The 23,233-nt window shown below is 41.3% G+C and overlaps 1 long non-coding RNA gene across 2 annotated transcripts; it reads right to left on the bottom strand.

The window, feature by feature from the left end:
* Window positions 1-363: 363 nt before the first annotated feature.
* On the bottom strand, window positions 364-5,046 carry LOC111522991. Of its 2 annotated transcripts, none has more exons than XR_002725403.1 (3): window positions 4,623-5,046; window positions 4,389-4,451; window positions 364-422 (listed from the first exon to the last, which is right to left on the bottom strand). It is a non-coding gene; the product is annotated as an uncharacterized LOC111522991 (long non-coding RNA). The 2 variants fall into 2 exon arrangements; XR_002725402.1 differs by lacking the exon at window positions 364-422 and adding an exon at window positions 1,936-2,122.
* Window positions 5,047-23,233: the final 18,187 nt, after the last annotated feature.

Below are 23,233 nucleotides of genomic sequence, written 5' to 3'. Positions count from 1 at the left end.
CACATTGATCAGTTAGAGTGGGGCAGAAACAAATCACAATGGTGGAATGTCATCAGTTAAAGCTATTTTCACTTCTTTTGTGGATCTTCAGTTGCTTCAGGCCATCTGGATGTAAACGTGCAGGTCACAGGGGATATGATGGCTTAGCTTGGGCTCAGAGGCCTAACAACCTGTAATCCCAGCACTTTGGGAGGCCAAGGTGGGCGGATCATGAGGTCAGGAGTTCGAGACCATCCTGACCAACATGGTGAAACTCTGTCTTTATTAAAATACAAAAATTAGACAGGTATGGTGGTGCACGCCTGTAATCCCAGCTACTCGGGAGGCTGAGGCAGGGGAATTGCTTGAATCCAGGAGGCAGAGGTTGCAGTGAGCCAAGATCACGCCATTGCACTCCAGCCTGGGTGACAGCCAGACTCCATCTCAAAAAAAAAAAAAAATAAGAATCCCTAAAACACTGAACATAGTAGTCAAATGGCTACTAAATGCAAAGATCAGGCAATTAACACTGGGAAATGTATAGTTCAATAGAATATCTGGATCATCATGTGCCTCAAAAAACACTGTCCTCCTCCCAACTCTGTATTTTTCTTCCTCTGTCTCTGTCCTTTCCTTTATATTTTATTAATTTATTATTTTTTTTTTTGAGATGGGGATCTCTCTAAGTTGCCCAGTCTGCTCTCAAATGATCCTCCTGCCTCGGCCTCCCAAGGTGCTGGGATCACAAGTATAAGCCAACGTGCCTGACCTCCCCTCAATTTTAATATAACTTGAACTTTACTATTACATGCATAGATATTCATTATAGAAAATATAGATAAGCAAAAAAGAAGAAAATAAAAATGAATTCACACATCTACCATTCCAAAATAATGAAAATGTTTATTCATAGCCTTTGAGATATTTATGCAAACATGTATTTAAAAGGGAATCAGTGGGGAGCGGTGGCTCACGCGTGTAATACCAGCACTTTGGGAAGCTGAGGGGGGTAGATCACCTGAGATCAGGAATTTGAGACCAGCCTGGCCGGCATGGTGAAACCCCATCTCTATTGAAAATATAAAAATTAGCAGGGCATGGTGGCAGGTGCCGATAATCCCAGCTACTCTGGTGGCTGAGTAAGGAGAATTGCTTGAACCCAGGAGGAGGAGGTTACCGTGAGCTGAGATTGTGCCATTGCATTCCAGCCTGGGAGACAAGAGTGAAACTCCGTCTCAATAAATAAATATAAAAGGGAATCATACTGTACATGCCATTTTTAACCTGAGTTTTTTCACTGTGTAATTATGTATTTTTTTCCGAGATAATGAGAGTGAAAGCTCTGACAGAGCCAGAACAGTGGCAAGAATGCTGATGGGCAAAGAACAGGTGGTGAGATCAGAAACTCCCCCACTAACCTGCTGAATTGCAATCCTCTCCCTCATATTCTCTTCCCTCTATCTTCTGATCCTCCCTGACTTCATGTCTCTCCCTCTGTTTGCCTTCTACATGCTCTTTCCCTTTCTGTTTTCTTTCACCTTCTACCCTCAATTCTCTCTACTAAAGCAACCGAGGCCTTCAGGACAAGGGTTAATATTTAATAGAATTAAACTTCCTGCTAATTTGACAAGGGATGCATAACCAGGAAGCTGGAGCGACAGCTGCACCCTCCTCTGAAGTGGGGATATTCTGAGCAAGCCCAGGCAAGAGCCCTCTGTTCTTTTTTTTTTTTTTTTTGAGACAGAGTTTCGTTCTTGTTGCCCAGGCTGGAAGGCTGGAGTGCAATGACATGATCTTGGCTCACTTCTCCTGCCTCAGCCTCCCAAGTAACTGAGATTACAGGCATGCGCCACCATGCCCGGCTAATTTTGTATTTTTAGTAGAAATGGGGTTTCACCATGTTAGTCAGGCTTGTCTCCAACCCCGGATCTCAGGTGATCCATCCACTGTGGCCTCTCAAAGTGCTGGGATTACAGGCATGAGCCACCACACCCAGCCTGAGCCTTCTGTTTTTGATGACTATCTGTTATTTTCACTCAGGAGCCCAAATTAAAGTTCCTTATTTGTCTCAGAAGAAAGGTGTGGCTAGAGACAGTGGGGTACCCAGGTTGTCAGGAAGAGCCATGTCGGGAAGATTGCATTTCTGGAATTGAAACCAACGGAGAGATGGTTGACAGAAGGTGAGGACTGAGAAGGAGGCAGGCATGAAAATCCAGAACAAACCAGCTGCAGAGCTTCCCCACTGGTGTTGCAAAACCGGTCACAGAAAGCCAGTTCCTCTTGCTTTAGGTGGCAATAATCTTCTACATACTGGTTACCTCAACCCCACCAACAAAGACATTTCCACCTGTAGTTATTAATCCACTGGTAGTGAGGAAATTTTTCTGAACTTTGAAAACTTCATTGGGCTGGTGTGAAAGAAAGTCAGCACTTTCTACTACACTAAAGCCAAATTGTGTTTTTCAGAGGCTGTGGAAAATTACTATTTTCATTAAATGCAAATTGTTGCCCCCAAGCCAGTGACATTCTAAGGGATGAAACTATCATTGGCTTTATTAACTAGGAGAGGCTACTTTACTCAGCTCTCTAAAGGCACTCTGCTGTGGAAGGTTCTAGAAAATAAGTGGAAAGTGACTCATTCTCCACCCTCTTCCCCAAAACCAGAACTCCCCCTGCGGCAAAACACCCCCTGCAGCAGCAGGAGTTTATGGATTATCCTCAGAGTGGGGGTGTAGCACGTGGGCCGCTAGATGCTTCAGGGGGCAGCAATTAAGTGCTTCGCCAGGGACATTAGTCACAGTGGGTGGCACCCTCCCTGTCATCCTGCAGAAATGGGAGCCAGAGAAGCTGGTAATAGCTGAAGAGAGGGAGGCCCCATTCCCTACAACCTCTCCCTTTTCCCAGCACAGCAGCAAGTACTTAATATGTACAAGCACTTAGCATATGTACAAGGTCAGAAAGGAGGTGAAAAATAAGGAGAAGGTGTTTTGACATAAATATTTCCAGAAAGGATCTCTTAAGGAAGAGCATCTCTGGCTCACGGCAGAGTTGAAACTTAAAAGATAAAAAAAAAAATTATTCGAGAAAAACTAGAAAATTTTTTCCTCCTCCTCACCCGGAGAAACAAATCTCTACTTGTAGTGGTGCCTGAAGTTTTACCATTAGTGACTCATTCCTTCGTGAATTGCAGGAGACTGGTATTTAAGAGGTCTGTATTTAAATGCAAATATTTGTGAGACCTGCCAATAATTTTCGCTAGCATCAGAATCCTTGAGATGACCACAAATACAGATTCCTGGTGGCATAGACATGCATACTTCGTCTCCCTAGTCCTCACTACAACCATGGCCTTCAGCCAATAGATGGGTTCTCTAGTTCTCTGGCTTCTGATGGGACCCTGATGTAGTTAACTTAAGTTCTTGCTTTTGCAGGCTAGAAAATGATTTCCACTGTGGTGACAGTTTGGCTACCTCAATCAGAACGGATCCTTTATAGTTAAAGATGAAAGCAATGGAAAACTGTAAATAGTTGGGTTTTTTAAATTTTGGCACATCAAAATGGAGGGTGGCTATACAGGAGTCAACACTGTCACCTTCCTCCACTGAATCCATGGCCCCTTCCTATATCTTGTCTCACTCTTTTCTCCTTGATTTCTCTACAATTACATTCTCTTTCTCCTTTTTCTCCTACCTCTCAAGACACAGACATATTAGGAATGCAATTGTATTTGTCTCATACGTACTTAATCATTTAATACATTCTTTCCACAACATAGTGAGAAATAAAATTCTAAGCCCCTAACTGACTGAATGGACTCTTGGCCAAAGGAGCCCCAAAGAAACCTTGGAAGCTGAATTCATGGCCACAATCTGACACCTCCTCCCTCGACAAAAGTCATTAGGTTTCCTTCTCTAAGTTCTAAACAGAAACCAGTCCTTTCAACAGGCTGCTAGCCTGTCTTCCCAGACACAGAACAAAGACAAGATGAGGTTAATGGTTCCTCCATCACTCCCCAAGACCTCTGCTTCCTCTATTCCCCTTTTCTTCAATGCTGGCCTTATCTGATATGAAATGTAGATTTTGGGAGCACTAATTAAGTCTCACAAATACATTCTCATTGGTCTCACTGCCGCCCCTCATCCACCCCTTTTAAAAGAAAACGAAGAAATACTAAACTTCCTGAGAATCTCTTTGGAAAAAACAGCCACAGATGCTTCTGTGACTCATGTTTTTTCCCGGGCACGCCCTCACACTGGCTCAAAACCTGGATGATTTGAATCTTAGGCTTCAATCACTCATTTTGGTTTTCAACAGGTTTAATATTTTACTTGAGAATAGAGTCGCGTCAGTGAGTTGGCCATTTTTACTCAATGGGCTTAGCAGGTATGACAGGGGGAAAAAGGCCTTACCTCTGTTTCCTGATGTTAAGAGTGAAGGGATCATTGATCAGGTGCTGAGAGCCACAGGGCCACCTAGAGAGTGTCAGAGGGTAATAAGGGTGAGTTGGAGGTTTGAAAAAACAAGATCCCCCTCCCTCTCAGACTGGCAAAAGAACAAGTTAAAATCAGACCTGACCAGTGAGCCCTGGTTAACAGTCCACCCTGGGGCAGCGGCAAAGACTCCACAGGTTGCTCTCTACTCACCCCCTCCATAAGATTTCCTCAGGTCGGGAGGGCACATGGACCCAGGTTATTCTGTAGAGTTGGGACAACCATAATGTGCCTCTTCTACCCGTTGGCCTCCTTTTCCCCACTTCAATACACACAGGTGAAATCAAATGAAAATTAACACCAAGGACTCCACAAAGGATAAAGAAGCCACTAAAAGCCAAGAAAGCAGAGTGTGTGGACAAAAGAAGGGGGAAGTCACTCCAGATTCTCTGGGTTGTTAGGTGTAGTTTGGAAGACAAAGTTACTGATATTTTCAAGCTTCAGCTGGCCAAGCCGTCTTCTCCCCTAGGTGGGGATGCCTCCATGAGCTCCAACAGGCAGCCTGGCCGACCTCCCAGCTCTGCTCAGTTGCTCGGCACCCCGCAGAGTAGAGAAGGTGAAGCCCATAATGAACACACTGCCCTGGCCACTTACTTCCCCCAACCAAAGAAGCCCTCATCGCCCAGTCCTAGACCATTTCCGGAGACCAGCTTGTGATACAGCCACAACCTCTGGTCACTCTGTCAACTATCTGCAGTTCCTCCTTCTTCCTTTCCTCTCTCCCCTCATGAACAATGACCGTTGATATTTCCACTAGCTACAGATGCTGATGCCAAGATTAGCTGTGATCAAGATGATATTCTCCATCCTCCAAAACAATGACCAAAATATTTTATTTTATGGCTAGGAATTTTACTTTCTTTCATATGAAATATTTAATATATTTTCACTGTGCTCATTTTTGTTCTGTGTGGTGATAGTTAATAGCAAAACTTATGCTACCCAACCAAGAAATAAACAAGGAACTTCTTGATCACAGGAGGAACTAACCATGCAGCTGAAAGCAGAGGCGCAAAAAAGAGCTTTTTCTATATTTGATTCCTTTTCTGATTTGTATAATCTCCCCATCAAAAAAAAAAAAATCAACGAATTGTGTAACTCAGTTTCTCAAGTGTCATAACAACTTGTGTTCCCTGTTCCACTCTCCCCACACACAGAATTCTTAATAAGAAATGAAAGCACACACAGACATCTATTGTTTTAAGCAGGTAGCTATATGCCTCTGCTGCCACTCGGCAAAGACAGGGAAAGTTCTTATTTATGTAAAGCCCAGATACCAATACTTAACAGCTTTCTCTTCTATAAGTTAAAATCTAAAAAATAGAATTTCAGAACAGGGGAGGAAAATATGAATATTACAACACATAATATTGAGGCAACCATAGTCTCATGGGAAAAAAACCAGGACAGAACCCAGATGATGCAGAGTTTTAAATGTAAAAATAAAAGAACAAAAGTAATAGAGAAAAGATGGTTTTTTAAAAATACGTTTTGGAGGTTGGGCGTGGTGGCTCACCCCTGTAATCCGAGCACTTTGGGAGGCCGAGGTGGGCGGATCATGAGGTCAGGAGTTCAAGACCAGCCTGGCCAACAAGGTGAAACCCCTTCTCTACTAAAATACGGAAATTAGCCAGGCATGATGGCAGGTGCCTGTAATCCCAGCTACTCAGGAGGCTGAGACAGAAGAATTGCTTGAACCCGGGAGATGGTAGTTGCAGTGAGCCAAGATCATGCCAATTGCACTCCAGCCTGGGCAGCTGAGCGAGACTCTGTCTCAAAAAAAATTTTTTTTGGAGTCAGGAGGACCCTTCTAAGTATTACATAAACCCAAAATGCCATAAAAGTCTGATAGATTGAACAATATACTTTTCTTTTTAACTTCCAGAAACAAAGCCAAAAAAAGACAAATGACAAAACGAGAAAAATGTGTTGGTAACTCTCATCACAAACATGTAATTTCCTTCAAATAAAAAGAGCTCCAAACTTAATACTGTAAGAAAAAGACCAAAAACTCAATAGAAAACAAAAAAAAAAGGAAAAGGATACAAGTAGATAGTTTACAAAAAAGAAAATAGAAGTGCCTCATAAACATGTAAGAAAATGTTTTTATAAGTTAATTTAAATAATTCAACTTTACTATATTTAAATATAATTTAAATTTAAATTACACTAAAAATATCATTCTTTGCCTATCAGATCTACAAATTGCAAAATGTTTGATAATGTACTTTGTGGGCATGGCTGTGAGAAAACAAGCATCTTACCTGTTGCTAGTGAATGTAAACTGGTACCATCTCACCAGAAGGCAATTTAAACAGTATCTTTTATTTTGCAAATGTATATAACCTTGACCTGAAACTCTACTCGTAGGAATTTATCCTACAGATATGCCCGCATATATGAAAAAAGCAAGTACATAGAAATTTATTTGCAACTGCTCTGTTGATTTGCGAATAGATTATTCTGCAGAACTATAGAAGAGACTAAGGAAGTTCTCCATGTACTGGTATAGAATGATCTTCAAGATGTTTTGTTACATGAAGAAAAGCAAGGAGACAGCAATGCTTGTGTGTGTGCATGTATATGTGGGTAACACGTGTGCAAATGCATTTAGAAATATTCTAAATATTTATTATTATTGTATAACTTTGTGAAGGTATATTTTAAAAATCCATTCACTTATCTCTAGAAAAGGAAATTGAACAGCTGGGGACAGACGGGGAGACAGACATTCTACCGTATATCTTTTTGTATGTACCTTCTGCATTTTGAACCATGTAAATGTATTACTTTCTCAAAAATAAATAAAATATTATGATTATTTTATTTATTTATTTATTTATTTATTTATTTTGAGATGGAGTCTTGCTCTGTCACTCAGGCTACAGTGCAGTGGCGTGATCTCAGCTCACTGCAACCTCCACCTCCTGGGTTCCAGTGATTCTCCTGGCCTCAGCCTTCGTAGTAGCTGGGATTATAGGCATCCACCACCATGCCTGGCTAATTGTTGTATTTTTGTAGACATGGGGTTTCACCATGTTGGCCAGGCTGGTCTCAACCCCTGACCTCAAGTGATCTGCCCGCCTCGGCCTCCCAAAGTGCTGGGATTAGAAGTGTGAGCCACCACGCCCAGTCTAAAAAGAAATATACTATTATAATGAAGAATAAATAAAGAAGCAGTAATACATGAGCTTGAATGAGCTTCAAAAAGGATGAATAGGATGGTGGATTTTATGTTATGTAAATTTTACCTCAATTTAACAACAAAAAGGAGAGCAAGATTGCAACAGGGAGCTAAAGGCGAAGCCTGTCCTTCCTCCAGTGCACCTCTCTCTTTGGCATGGCTCTACTAATGATGTGCTGATCAAGGCTGAACAAAAGATGCCTCCCCACCACAATTAAAAGCACGGATTTGTATCATTTGCCAATTTGTATCAATTGTATCAATTCCCACCAATGAACATGGAATTGGGACAAAATGCATACAATTGGCTCCTGTGAGCCAGTGCAGTTGAGACCCAGGACACCACTGGCATTTACCCAGTTACTGAAACCAGAACCTGGGAAACATTCTTGATTCTTAAACCTTTCCTCTCTCTCCCCTCACTACCCATGGTCTGCTCAATAGCCATTGCACTCCTCCCACATCAGGTAGAAGCCTTGTAATTTAGGAATGGATCCTGTCCTCAGGTGGTCTAACCCAATATATATGCTGCCACCCATTGATACGCAAAGACATTTATCCTTTGGGATAGCCAGCTGAATCCTGGGCCACCTGGAGGCCCAGGGTGCTTGCCTTGAGTCATTCCACTCTGCCAGCTATATAAGCATTATTATTTGTTGAAAAGATAGGGAGGCTCCAGACTAAGGGAATTATAGTCATCTATTCCCCTCACAGGTGACTGACTCAGGACCTCAGTACTAAGTCATTTAGTGCGTGCTATTCCCTAGTCACAGAGATTAGCCCAAATGTGGACTCATGACTCAGTTCAGGCCAATGAGATATAATAAGAGGTTTGCTGGAGGTATCTGAAAAATTTCCTACTCTTCAGGGAGTTGCAGGAAGAGATAATTTCTCTCTTCCTTATACAGAAGATGAGGTCTGGAACTGCCACCACCATCTTATCAGGCAGCCTGAGCACAAACCCCTCCCCGAGAGGCAGGAGGGCCAAGTACATGGCCAGAGCCAGACACCCCAGCCTATGTTTGGACTTCCCATGCTGTAGGCCAATACATTTCTTACGTTTAAGGTAGTTGGATTTAGATTTTCTTTCTTGCTGTTGAATGCATCTTAAGCAACACAGTTTTGACCTATTTGTGCTGGTTTATTTTATGTGTCAACATGGCTAGGCTACAGTACCCAGTTATTCAGTCAAACACTAACTGGGAGTTACTAGTAAGGTTTGTAGGTGTGATAACATCTACTTAAAATGACTTGAAGTAGATTATCTTTGCTAATCTGGGTGGGCTTCATCCAATCAATTGAAAGTTCTTAAGAGAAAAACAAGTTTCCTTGAAGAAGAAAAAATTCCACCTGCAGACTGCAGCATCAGCTCTTGCTCAAGAGTTCTCAGCCTGCTGGCCTGTCCTACAGTTTCAGACTTGCCTAGTCAGTCCCCACAGTCGCATAAGCCCACTCCTGTCACAAATCTCTTGCTCTCCTTCTCTCTGTGTATATATGTATATATGTACATATATATATATTTTTTATTTTTTTTGAGACGGAGTCTCACTCTGTCGCCCAGGCTGGAGCGCAGTGGCCGGATCTCAGCTCACTGCAAGCTCCGCCTCCTGGGTTTACGCCATTCTCCTGCCTCAGCCTCCCGAGTAGCTGGGACTACAGGCGTCCACCACCTCGCCCGGCTAGATTTTTGTATTTTTTAGTAGAGATGGGGTTTCACTGTGTTAGCCAGGATGGTCTTGATCTCCTAACCTTGTGATCCACCCGTCTCGGCCTCCCAAAGTGCTGGGATTACAGGCTTGAGCCACCACGCCCGGCCATATATATATATTTATATACTGGCTCTGTTTCTCTGGTGTAACCCTGATCAATGCACCTCTTTTTTCCTTTATGATACTTATCTCAATTTGTGATTATATACTCTGCATTTATTATGTATATTCCAATATTCACAGTTAGACTATAGGCTTTATGGACATATGTAAGTAATTCCAGAAGTAGAATTTCTGGTCAATGATTATACACATTTGGAAGATGAAAAGTATTGCTAACTTACCATCTTCAGAGGTTGTACCAATTACACTCTTACTAGATTATAGCCTTCACGTCTTTTGTATTACTATGTGTTCCTGGCACATAGTAGGTGTTCAGTAGATATAAACAGATGGGATTCTAGGAAAAGAAACACAAATTAAGGCAAAGAGACATAAAGGTATGCTACATTGGGAAGTTTTTTGTTTGACTAAACCACTTTTTCTTTTAGTTCCCCTTTCCTCTACAGGTGACTTGAAAATTCGAAATAATTCACAATCTGGTGCTTATTCAGCAGCAACAGGCAGAACTTTGAGTTTGGGGTAAGCCCTCAGTTTGAACACAGACTCTGTGACATTCAAGCTGTCCAACCTTGGGCAGATCCTTAGCCTGTATCATCCTCAGCTTCCACATCTTTGTGGAAATGAAGCTGATGATCTTCCAGACTGAAGTGAAGATCAGGAGATAATACATAAAGCACCTGGTCCATTATGCACTGTGGACATGGGGATTATCATAAGGTCCTCCCTGAAAATTTGGGAACAGAAAGCAACAATGTGCTCTAAAAACAATGTAAATTGAGCACATAAAGCACCGGGGCAGAGACATAAGGTGACCATGAGGAGACAAGCAGGATACCAACCAAGCTGAAGTTGGTAAAACACCTAAAGGAGGATATGACAACTAGAAGGGGATTGTCAGACACAAAGCCTAGAAAAAGCAGAGTCAGAGACAAAGTGAGGCTGGGCCTCTAAAGGCATGTCCCATCAGTCCCCAATATTCAGTCCAAAAGGTCATTCCAGTCATGAGAACACATCCATCTGTCTGCTTGAACTTACATAAATAGCTCTTTTTGTTCAGATTCCACATTGACCAAAACTTTTCTGATAGTTTGGGGTCCTATCTGGCCTGTCCACAGGGAATTTTCTCTGGTCAGGCTCACCTGGCCAACCAGCTCTCCTGACCCAGCATCCCACTCAAACACCTGTGTTCTCTTTTATTTTAGAGGTTAGACAGGACAATCTGATCCAGATGGGGGAGGAAATTGCAATCATGTTTTTGTCTAATTCACAGCTCTAATTAGGGGATAAAAGAAAAGTAGAGCATGAGAAGAAATTGTCCAAGAGCTGGAAAATTTGTAAAAGCACCCACATGCCTATGGGGAAGGCACCCTTGTGAACTTTGCCTCTACAGCTAAGCTGACCTCATACCAACTCTGCAAGGAAGACAGGGCAAGGCCTTTACATTGTATTTATTTATTTACTCATATCCAGCTTATTCCTTAAAGGACTTAAGGCAAGCAGGCTTTAAGGGCGATCCTCCCTGACTAGTGATAAAACTAAGTGATAAAAAGAAGTTTGTCCAGAATCACATACTTTTTATATGTAAGTCCCGAAACCAAACCCTGACTTTCTTAGTCTAGGTTAAAGCTCTTGCCAAAGAACCAAACTGAAGATGAGAAAACAGTGCATTTGTTCTAAATAGAGTGCTGAATTCAGAAGACTTAAGGATGGGCTTTAGACTAGGACTGAAGTTTGTAATCTGTGATTCAGTTTTTGTTTTTGTAATTTCCTTATTCCAGTCTTTGGAATTCTTTTAGATTTTTAATTTATCGTAGATTTTTGATTCCAGCCATAATAGAGCAGCTTATATTGAGCTAACCCTCCCATTGAAAACAACTGTAACAGATGGACTAAGTACATAGCACATTTGAAGGCATTGGAGGGCAACCAAGGCAGATGATCCCTAAGAGAAGGGAGGCACATCAAAGTGATCTCTATGCTCACCCTGGCCTAACTCACAGGTCAGGGAATAAAGTAAGTGGCAGTTCCATTAGGCTGAAGAGACAGATTGGAGTTCAAAGCTGCTCAAGTGGCTGTGACTTGATAGTAAAATCTCAAGGAGGAGAGAGTTGCAGAGAAATAAACCCAAAAAGGCTACATGCAATCTCCCCTTGAGATGTTTTCAAACTCCTAAGCTGAGCAAGCACAGGCAGAGACTGCAGGAGAACCAAAAGAAAAACAGCAGCTGGGAGGCTGGAGAGCTGGGCAAAGAATTTTGCAGCAGCGTGGTACTGAGGAGATAGAAAAATAAAGTCCACCAAAGTGAATAGGTAAAACACAGCCCAAACTCTTGATTGAAACCCCAAGAAAGACCTGTGAATAGTCACTGCACTCCAGGCTGGGCAACAGAGTGAGACCCTATCTCTTAAAGCTGATAACCAATAAGTTAAAACAAGAGGGAAAAAAAGGAATAATAAAAATACTTGATTTTCTACCCCCAAAAAGCAAGAAAGGAGAAATAAAGAACAGAAATAGAAACAAGTTAACAATATAATAGAGTTAAACATAAATATTTCAATAATTACATTAAATGTTAATGGATTAGTACCCCAATTAGAAGATCAGAATTACTTTTAGACAAAAAACAAAAATACATATTCTGTTTACAAGAGACTCAATTTAGGCTGGGTGCAGTGGCTCACACCTATAATCCCAGCACTTTAGGAGACCAAGGTGGGTGGATTACTTGAGGCCAGAAGTTCAAGACCAGCCTGGCCAACACGGCAAAACCCTGTCTCTACCAAAAATATAAAAATTAGCCAGGCATGGTGGTGCATGTCTGTAATTCCAGCTACTCAGGAAGCTGAGGCAGGAGAATTGCTTGAGTCAGGAGGCAGAGATTGTAGTGAGCCAAGATCACGCCACTGCACTCCAGTCTGGGCGACAGACGAGATTGTCTAAAAAAATAGAGAGAGAGAGAGAGTGTGAGAGAGACTCAGTTTAAATAGAAGACACAAAGTTTAAAGAAAAACAATGGAGACTGGGCACAGTGGCTCACGTCTATAATTCCAGTACTCCTGTACTTAGGGAGGCTGAGGTGGGTGGATCACTTGAGGCTAGGAGTTCACAACCAACCTGGCCACATGGCGAAACCCCATCTCTACTAAAAAAATACAAAAATTAGCTGGGTGTGGTGGCACAAGCCTGTAGTCCCAGCTACTCTGGAGGGTGAGGCAGGAGAATCACTTGAACCTGGGAGGTGGAAGTTGCAGTGACCGGAGATTGTGCCAGTGTGCTCCAGCCTGGGCAACAGAGCGAGACTCACTATCAAAAATAAAAATAAAAATAAATAAAAATTAGCTAGGCATGGTGGGCACAGGCTTGTAGTACTAGCTACTACAGAGGCTGAGGTGATAGGATCGCTCTTGAGCCCAAGAGGCCGAGGCTGCAGTGAGCCATGATCGTGTCACTGTACTCCAGCCTGGGCAAGAGAGAGAGACATACACTGTCTCAAAAAAAAACAAAAGAATAGAAAAAAAAAAAAGCCATGCCATTCCAACAAGAAAAAAAAAAAAAAAAAAAAAAAAAGTTGGTATAGCTATATTAATTCAGACAGCATAGACTTTAGAGCAAGAAATATCTCTGAAGAGGGACATCTCACAATGATAAAAAGATCAATTAACAGTCCTAAATTTAAATGTACCTAAGAATTTATAATTTGTAAGTTTAAAAAAAATGTTTCCTAGCGTGGTTTCAATACATATTAAGCAAAGTTATCAAAACTAAAAGGAGAAATAGACAAATCCACCATCATTATTGGAGATTTTAACACTTGTTTCAATAGATGATAGAACAAGCAGACAAAAAAATCAGTAAGGATATATAAGATTTGAATAACAGAAGTAACTAAATTGATCTAATTGACATACATATATAGAACTTGACAAATGCAGACTAAATACTGTTTTTCAAGAGCACGTGAATACTTATCAAAATGGCCCATATGCTAGCGCGTAAAGCAAGTCTCAAAAATTTCAAAGGACTGAAATTATATAGCGTGTGTTCTCTGACTACAATGGAATCCAACTAAAAATCTATAACAGGAAGATAAGTAGAAACCCCCCCAACAAGTGTTTGAAAATCAATCAACAGATTTTTAAATAGCACGTAAGTCTAAGAAGAAATAGCAATAAATAAGAAAATATTTAAAACTAAATAATAATAAAAATAAGACATCTCAAAACATCTGAGATACAAGTAAAGATGGGTTAAAAGGCCAGGCACGGTGGCTCACGCCTGCAATCCCAGCACTTTGGGAGGCTGAGGTGGGCTTGCCTGAGCTCGGGAGTTCAAGACCAGCCTGGGCAACATGGTGAAACTCCATCTCTACTAAAATACAAAAGATTAGCCAGGTGTGGTGGTGTGCACCTGTAATCCCAGTTACTTGGGAGGCTGAGGCAGGAGAAATGCTGGAACCCAGGAGGTGGAGGTTGCAGTGAGCTGAGATTGTACTACCATACTCCAGCCTGGGTGACAACAGCCAGACTCTGTCTCAAAAAAAAAAAAAAAAAGAAAAACAAAAGAAGAAAGAGTTAAAAAGAAATTCATAGCTTCAAATGTATACATTTGAGAAAAAGAATGATTGGAAATTCACATGATTTAAGCTTCTATCTTAAGAAGCTAGGAAGAGAACAGCAAATTAAACCCAAAGGAATTAGAAGGAAGTCAATAATAAAAAGATAACAGCAGAAATCTTTGAAATAGAAAACAAATATGCAATAAAGAAAGTCTATAAATTTGAAAATAAACTGGAGGCCGGGTGTGGTGACTTATGCCTGTAATCCCAGCACTTTGGGAGGCTGAGGCAGGTGGATCACTTGAGGTCAGGAGTTTAAGACCAGCCTGGCCAACATGGTGAAACCCCATCTCTACTAAAAATACAAAAAATTATTCAGGCGTGGTGGCATGAGCCTGTGTAGTCCCAGCTACTCAGGAGGTTGAGTCAGGAAACACGCTTGAACCTGAGAGGCAGAGGTTGCAGTGAGCCAAGATTGCACCACTGCACTCCAGCCCTCCAGCCTGGGTGACAGAGTGAGACTCTGTCTCCAAAAAAACGAAAAGAAAAAGAAACTGGAGATGATGCTTCCACTTGTTTCTTAGTCAAAGCTTGTTTTAGTTCTTGCTTCCATATCTGTACATTTTATTTCCTTGTCTTGTCCTATCGCACTAATAGGACTTCCCATACATTGTTGAATAGGAGCGATGAGAAGGGATGTCCTTGCCTTTTTTCTGATCTGACAGGAAAAGTATACAATTTCTGATCATTAAGTATGATTTTAGCTGTAGGCTTTTTGTAGATGCTCTTTATCAAGTTGAGGAAGCTCTCTCTATTCCTAGTTTGCTGAGAGTTTTTATCATGAATAAGTGTTGGATTTTGTCAAACGTTTTTTCTGTATCAATTGATATGATCATATGATTTTTCTTTTTTAGCCTGTTGACGTGGTGGATTACATTTATTTATTTATTTATTTATTTATTTATTTATTTATTTATTTATTTGAGATGGAGTCTCATTCTGTTATCCAGGCTGGAGTGCAGTGGCGCAATCTTGGCTCACTGCAACTCCGCCTCCTGGGTTCAAGCGATTCTGCCCCTCAGCCTCCTGAGTAGCTGGGATTATAGGCACCTGGCACCATGTCTAGCTAATTTTTGTACTTTTAGTAGAGACGGGGAGTTCACCATGTTGGTCAGGCTGGTCTCGAACTCCTGACCTCAGGTGATCCGCCTGCCTTGGCCTCCTGAAGTGCTGAGATTACAGGCATGAGCCACTGCGCTCGGCCACATTGATTGATTTTTGAATGTTGAACCAGCCTTGTATACCTGAACTAAATCCCACTTGGTCACAGTATACAATTTTTTTTATATAGTGTTGCATTCAATTTGTTAATATTTTGTGTTAGAATACTTTTGCATCTATGTTCATGAGAGAACATCTATGTTCATCTAGAAGACCTGCTAGAAATGGAACAGAAAACTAGGTAAGGATCCCGGACATAAAGATTGTCAGGGAATAACCATAGTTATTTGCTCCCCTGCTAGGTTAATATCTCATTGGGAAGGTTATATACACATTTATGAATACTAAATTAACAATGGAAGGCTGGGTGTGGTGGTTCACACCTGTAATCCCAGTATTTTGGGAGGCCAAGGCGGGTGGATGGCCTGAGCTCAGGAGTTCGAGACCAGCCTGGGCAACATGGCAAAACCCCGCCTACTAAAAAATCCAAATATTATCTGGGCATGGTGGCATGCAACTGTGGTTCCAGCCATTCAGGAGGTTGAGGCAAGAGAATCGCTTGATCCCAGGAGGCAGAAGTTACGGTGAGCTGAGAACACACCATTGAACTCCAGCCGGGGTGACAGAGCCAGACCCTATCTCAAAAATAAATAAATAAATAAATAAATAAATATAAACATTAACAATGGAAGACAATATATTGGCCAACCCCCTCCCCCTCCCCCGCCCCCAGAAACCAAAAACACCTTAGAGACAGTAAATGATGTAGGATTTGAGAATGGGATGTTGGTAAACTCCTTCTTCTTCTAAACTAAGTTTACGGTTTCTTTACCTCTTCTCCTACCTATATGGCTAAGGATGGAGGAATGAATATGTGAAACCCTGCCACAATCATACCAAATGATTCAGCATTTTATGCTCAGGGAGACATAAACACACTACAATAAAATCATATTAATTTGAGTTCCTAAAAATCAGACACATTATTGTATCCCACGTTGACAAAGGCGTACCTTTGTAACATGGAGACAGAGACTGCTAATGAAGCTAATGGTGTAAGCAAAATTGTGTTGGAGAATTGGAAGAAGGAAAGATTTGGATTTACTTAAAAAGAATAAACACTTCAAGTCCATTAACAATTATGGTAAAGCCCCATTAAGTTGGACTGTACCAATTTGGCATTTGTGCCAAAATTCAGTGCTAGTGCTGAATTTTACCTATGCTAAACATAGGTAAAATTTTCTTCAAGATAAAAAGGTATTTTAAAGCCTGTTTCTCTAATTTCTCAAAATACCATTGAAGTACAAATTAATTGTTTCTTTACAGAATATACTTACTTCATAGAATATCCTCTATTTTGAACTTAATTTTTTTTTTTTTTTTTTTTTTGAGACAGAGTCTCTCTCTGTCACCAGGACGGAGTGCAGTGGCACGATCTCGGCTCACTGCAACCTCTGACTCCCTGGTTCAAGTGATTCTCTTGCCTCAGCCTCCCAGGTAGCTGAGATTATGGGCACGTGCCACCACACCCAGCTAATTTTTATATATTTTTTAGTAGAGATGGGGTTTCACTGTGTTAGCCAGGATGGTCTAGATCTCCTGACCCCGTGATCCTCCCACCTCAGCCTCCCAAAGTGCTGGGATTACAGGCGTGAGCCTGTGCCCAGCAAGCAAACTGAATTTTAAGATACATGTTATTTTTGGAAATAGTAAATGTGAATAATGTCCATTTTAAGGTTAAAGATATTCTGTAGCCCACTTCTCCTTGCTCAGCTTCAGATCCTTATAATCCACCTACTTGTTGGACACATCCACTTCTGTTTCAACAGCCCTGAAATTCAATTCATTATTCTGTCAGTCCCCTTACCCCAAACTGCTTTCATTCCTCTTATCCATTTCTATTTCCATTGTCAAAGCTTTGCTCAAGTCAGAAACCTTGGCTCCTTCTTTCCTCTCACCCTCCACATCCGATCAACCACCAAGTTCTGTCCACTTTACCTCCGAGATATGTTGAGAACCCACCCACTCCCTCACATGACCCCTGACGCCACCCTTGCTCACACAACCAGCCCCTCTCTCCTGGAAGATAACAACAACCTACCCACTGATTTCTGCCTTCTCACTCCCACTTCTCTTTGCTGGAACAGTATTTTTTTTTTTGAGATGGAGTTTCACTATTGTTGCCCAGGCTAGAGTGCAATGGCGTGATCTTGGCTCACCACAACCTCCACCTCCTGGGTTAAAGAGATTCTCCTGCCTCAGCCTCCCGAATAGCTGGGATACAGACATGTAATCCAGTTAATTTTGTATTTTTAGTAGAGACGGGGTTTCTCCATGTTGGTCAGGCTGGTCTCGAGCTCCTTACCTCAGGTGATCCACCCGCGTTGGCCTCTCAAAGTGCTGGGATTACAGGCATGAGCCACCACAGCCAGCCAGTCTTTTTTTTTTTTTTTTTTTTTTTTGAGATGGGGTCTTAGTCACCCAAGCTGGAGTGCAGTGGTGTGATCATGGCTTCCTGCAGCTTCTACCTCCATGGCTCAAGTGATCTCCCATCTCAGTCTCCCAGTAGCTGGGACTGCAGTGTGCACCACCACGCCTGGCTAACTTTTTTATTTTTTTTAGTAGAGACAAGTCTCCCTATGTTACTAGACTCCTAAACTCAAGTGATCTGCCTGCCTTGGCCTCCCAAACTGCTGGAATTACAGGCTTGAGCCACCATGCTCGGCCGGAACAGTCTTTTCCAAACTCTGCACTTCTTGAGATCTTTTTAATAGCTGTCAAGACCTTTAGAATAAAGTACCAGATCCTTATTACAGCATCCAAGGCCCTTGTGATGGGAGCCAGTGCTTGGTTCGGCATCATCTCACTCCACTTGCCTCCTTGCTCAAGAAACTCCAGCTGTCTTGACTTCTTTTAGTTCCTCAGTCATTCATAGAATGCTCTGGCACACTATGCACACATCCTACCAAAATGTTTCTTCCTCAAGAAGGCACTTTCTGAGCCCCAGATTAGACTGAGTCCCACTGCTCCATGCTCCCTCTACACACAGGTTTCTCGCAGTCATAACACTCATTACTGTCACAATCATCATTCAAATCCACCTTCCCCACTAGAGTGCAAACTATGTTCCTGCACTGCACTTAATGCCCAGCACACAGTAAGCTCTCCCTAAAATGTAGGTAAATACATTAAAAAGTAATATCATTAAAGAATAAATATTACCAAAGAGTAAGCATTCACATATATGTTGCATAGGGCCTAGACTCTGGAATCAGACTGCTGGGTTCATATTCCAACTTCCCCACTTATTAGCAAAGTGATAATTGGTATAACTCTTTAGGTCTCAATTTCTCCCTTTATAAATGAGCATAACAATGCAAAGCAATGCTACCTGCTTCGTGGGGAATTTTGAGGAGTGAATAAATTTGTGCAAGTAAAGCACTTAAAACATTGTACAGAATATAGTAAACATTCAACAAATATTACTTATTATTATCTTGTTTATCCATTCCAATAATCCTAGAAGGAATTATAGTCAGTAAACTGAGGGATACATACAGTAAGAGTCCCCAGAATTTGAGTAAGGAAAAGGTCACTGTGTTGAGATGGAACTACTAAAAAAGCATAAAATCAGCTGTCAGCTGAAGTAGCCCTTCCTTCAGTGATGAATTGAATATAAGCTGCTGTTGATACAGCTTTGGGAATCATCCAAATGAATTGAGGTAGCAGAATGCATCTTCAGGTCCAGACTCCAAGATCAAATCAGATAATACTCACTATGAGCATTTAGAAAACCTTAAAGTGTGATATTTGTGGCATGGCTACTGTTATTATTAGTAGAGTAATTCCATTACCCAGTCAATGATATTATAATCTGATTGTCTGAAGCAATATAATTGCATGTACACACAAGGATCTAGTAGAAGGGCAAAGGAACTGAAGAGCTGGAAGAGCAGGCATTAGTAATGTTTATCCAGCACCATCCAAACAACAGGCATGTACCTGAGAGACAACACAGGGAAAACTCATAGAACAAAGTTTCTCCTGAGACCCTACAAATACCTTGGCTCTAACTGTCACTATGACTATACAGTGGTAAGTTAGATAAGTTAGTGGTAAGTAGTTCCTGACCTCATGTCCAGACGGGAGATGGACAAATAATCACACAAATAAAAATATAATTGCATCTTGTGCTAATTGCTGTTTAGAGGATTAGGAAAGGCTTTTCTTAAACTTTAAGTGGAGCTAGGAGTTAACCAGATGATGGGGTGAGGGGAAAGCTCTCAAGCAGAAGGTAGTAAAGAGCTTAGTGTATCTGAGGATCTGAAAGGCCGATATGGTTTGGAAGAGATCAAGGGAGAGAAGGGCACACAGGAAATGAGCCTGGAAAGGTAGGCAGGGACCAGGGCACAAAGGCCCTTAGTGGCCACTTGGAGATAGTTTGGATTTATTTTGAATATGACACGTAAGGACAAAATTATATGTGATGAGATTTGTGCTTTAAAAAGATCCTTTGCTTGCTGTGTGAAAAATGGATTGGAGGCCAGGCACAGTGACTCACGCCTGTAATTCCAGCACTTTGGGAGGCCAAGATTGGTGGGTCACTTGGACCTAGGAGTTTGAGACCAGCCTGGGCAACATGGTGAAACCCCACCTCTACTAAAATTACAAAAATTAGCCAGGTGTAGTGGCACGCACTTGTAGTCTCAGCTACTCAGGAGGCTGAGGTGGAAGGATCATCTGAACCCAGGGAGGTCAAGGCTGCAGTGAGCCATGATTGTTCCACTGTACTCCAGCCTGGGTAACAGAGTGAGACTTTGTCTCAATAAATAAATAAATAAATAAAGGTTTGGAGGAATCATTAAGTTAGAAATGGTGAGATCAGTTGGGAGAATTTTGCAATAATCTAATCACAGGATAATAGTTCATGATGATCTCTTCTTCCCATCAGTTTATAATTTAGTTTTGCCTAAGCGCTTTCTTTGTTCTATGGTGTTCCCTTTGAGATCACAGATGTCTACATTTATTCACAAGCTTGTGATGACTTGTAGGGATCTATTCTTGAAAGGTAGAAAGAGCTCTTCTTAATTGCAATTCTATGCCCTGAATTTAATCTCATTCCTGTGTGTCACTCACTGATTCTGCAGTTTTAACTAAATTGCTTAAGCTTTCATAGTCACTTTTTCCTCTGTACAGTGGGGATAATAATCTCTGCTGTGTTTTAAAATAGAATTGCCATGATGGAATGGTCTGCTGCTTGTTTTGGTTTAGCTACCTTACTGGATTCATGACGGAGGGAGAAATGATTATGAAGTTGTTCCAGTTAAGAAACCCAATTTTATTAACCCTTCTAGAGTTGATAGGCTGTAGGAATCTGACTGATGAGAATATAACTCACAAGAGACTGGTGGTTTTCTTTGCTTCTTTTCTACATTTTCTCCCTAGGTGACTTCTCTAATCCCAAGGGCTTTAAATGCTTTTTATACACCAGTGACCTCCAAATGTCTGGGACAGTCTGTATCTCTCTACTAATCTTCATTGCCATATACCTAAATGGCCACTTGGCATTTCTCCTGGGAGGTCCCACATACTTCTTAGGCTTAACATATTCAAATTGAACTTATGTTCACTCCATAGTACCTGCATTTCCAGCCACAGTCACATCTAATCTATTCCCCCTTTACCTTTGCTCATTTTAATGAATGGATGGTATCTCTTCAACCCAGTTGCTTAAGCCAGAATCCTGGACTGTTCCTTCATGCTCCTTCTCTGCATCCAATCTATCTCTAGCTCTTTTAATCCTATCCCCTCAACATATCATCAATCTACCCCCTTTTACTACCACTCTTGTCCACGTTACCTTCTTCTACCTTTCAAGAATAGATCCCTACAGACATCACAACCTTGTGAAGAAATGTAGATATCTGTGATCCTGAAGGAAGACCACAGAACAAAGAAAGATCTTAGGAAAAACTAAATTATTAATCAGTGGGAAGAAGAGATCATCATGCACTCAGGAAGCTAATGCAGCCTCCATACATATGTGGACTGTGAAGGATAAGAAGGAATTAGAGTAGGTAAATGGAGAGGGGCAAAAGTCTCAGGTTAAGGACATAACGCACAAAAATGCAGGGGTAGGCCTTACCGAAAAATGTCAGTGACCAGTAGGCTATGGCTCAGTACAGGAGGATTGGCAGGATCTGTCAAGAGCAGGAGATTAGGAAGTAAAGGCATCACAGATTTACCTTTCCTGGACTACCGAGTCTGTTTGGGTGACTACGGAAACATATTTGCGTAGCTGGAGTAGGGTCAGATTATGTCTGCCTGGAAAGCCAGGTCAAAAATGTGGAATTTAATTTCGTAATCTACAAAGTGGATTTATAGATTATTGAAGAGGGAGAATATGTAACAAAATTTCGGAAAATTTACTAGGTTTTTGGTGGTGCTCTAGGTAAGATAAAGAAGGGAAGGACTGGAATCCCAGAGGAGAACTAGGAGGCTCTTAGCCTAATAAATCAATGGCTTTTGAAACTTTCTTTAGGAGGGAACACTTTCTGAAAATGAAATCTTATGTGATATACTAGTGGTATAAAGCAGACAAAAAACCTGGGTTTTTAAAACTAGGTTTTAAGTATGGTTTTTAAAGTATGGTTTATGTTATAGTTTTAAACATATAACCGGTGTTTATAATAGAGTCGACCAAAAGTTAAAGAAAACTGATTAAATAAACGTAAACGTTTTAATCTGGGGGTGATGGAAGATAGCTGCATCTTGCATTAGCTTTAGCATCTAATTATCCAATTTGTTTCTGAATTTTATTTTGGTTTTACAGTACTAAGAAAAATCCTGATTCACTTTGATTGACATGATAAGTACTTACATATGGTAATTTTGTTTTGTTTTGTTTTGTATTTTATAATTTTCCTGCAATCCCAAGGTACCCTTCAATTATACTAACTCAGAAGGTAGTGTCATAGGAATTTTTGTTTCCATAGTAAAAATATGAATAGCAGAAGCCTCCAAAGCAAAAACAACGACAAAAAAAGAGGTCATCTATAGCGTGAAGTTATCATGACAGGCCATGGCATAGGCCATTTGCTCCTGCCCAGTCAATGTGGCAAGAGGAGTGACAGTGCTTGAAAGATGCTGTGGAGCCTGGCTAGGCATTTAATCAGGCGCAGAGTGCCTGCACAGTACTAGTGGCTTCATTTACAGTTTTATAGGAGCAGATGTGCACAGTCTGAAAGTGAGAAAAGAACAGTCTACTATGTCAGCTTTCCCAATATTGAAGACTTTAGGCTTTACATTTATGTTAGGATCTGCTGGCATCACAATTCTTTATTTCACTTGGATTACCCTAAGACTCCAAGAATAAAAACTAATGAAGGTGGGGAGTTGGAGGAGAGGGGGAGGCGTCAGGTCTGAGATATTTTTTATTCTTTTCTTTTCTTTTTTTTTTTTTCTGAGATGGAGTCTCACACTGTCGCCCGGGGTATGCAGTGGCACCATCTCAGCTCACTGCAACCTCCGCCTCACAGGCTCAAGCAATTCTCCTGCCTCAGCCTCCCAAGTAGCTGGGATTACAGGTGCCCACCACCACTGCTGGATAATTTTTTGTATTTTTAGAAGACACGGGGTTTCTCTATGTTGGCCAGGCTGGTCTCAAACTCCTGACCTTGTGATCCACCCGCCACAGCCTCCCAAAGTGCCAGGATTACAGGCATGAGAAACCGCGCCCAGCCAGGTCTGAGATATTTTTCTAGCTAATAGAAGAGTCGCTGTAATTTATTTAGCGATAGGCTTGGATTAACACAAATCACGTACTCATCAAGTGAGCAAATTCCATTCCACAGTACAATGTATTCTGTATTACATATCCAATGGTTGAAGGAACTTTGTGTTTAAAAGATAACTTGAAAGGTGCTCATAATTCCCCTCTTCAGATTAAAGAAGGGTGTTTTGAGTCACTTAT

The sequence above is a fragment of the Piliocolobus tephrosceles genome, chromosome X, assembly GCF_002776525.5.
Source record: "Piliocolobus tephrosceles isolate RC106 chromosome X, ASM277652v3, whole genome shotgun sequence".
Lineage (NCBI taxonomy): Eukaryota > Metazoa > Chordata > Mammalia > Primates > Cercopithecidae > Piliocolobus > Piliocolobus tephrosceles.
This window is presented reverse-complemented; position numbering and strand designations above follow the sequence as displayed.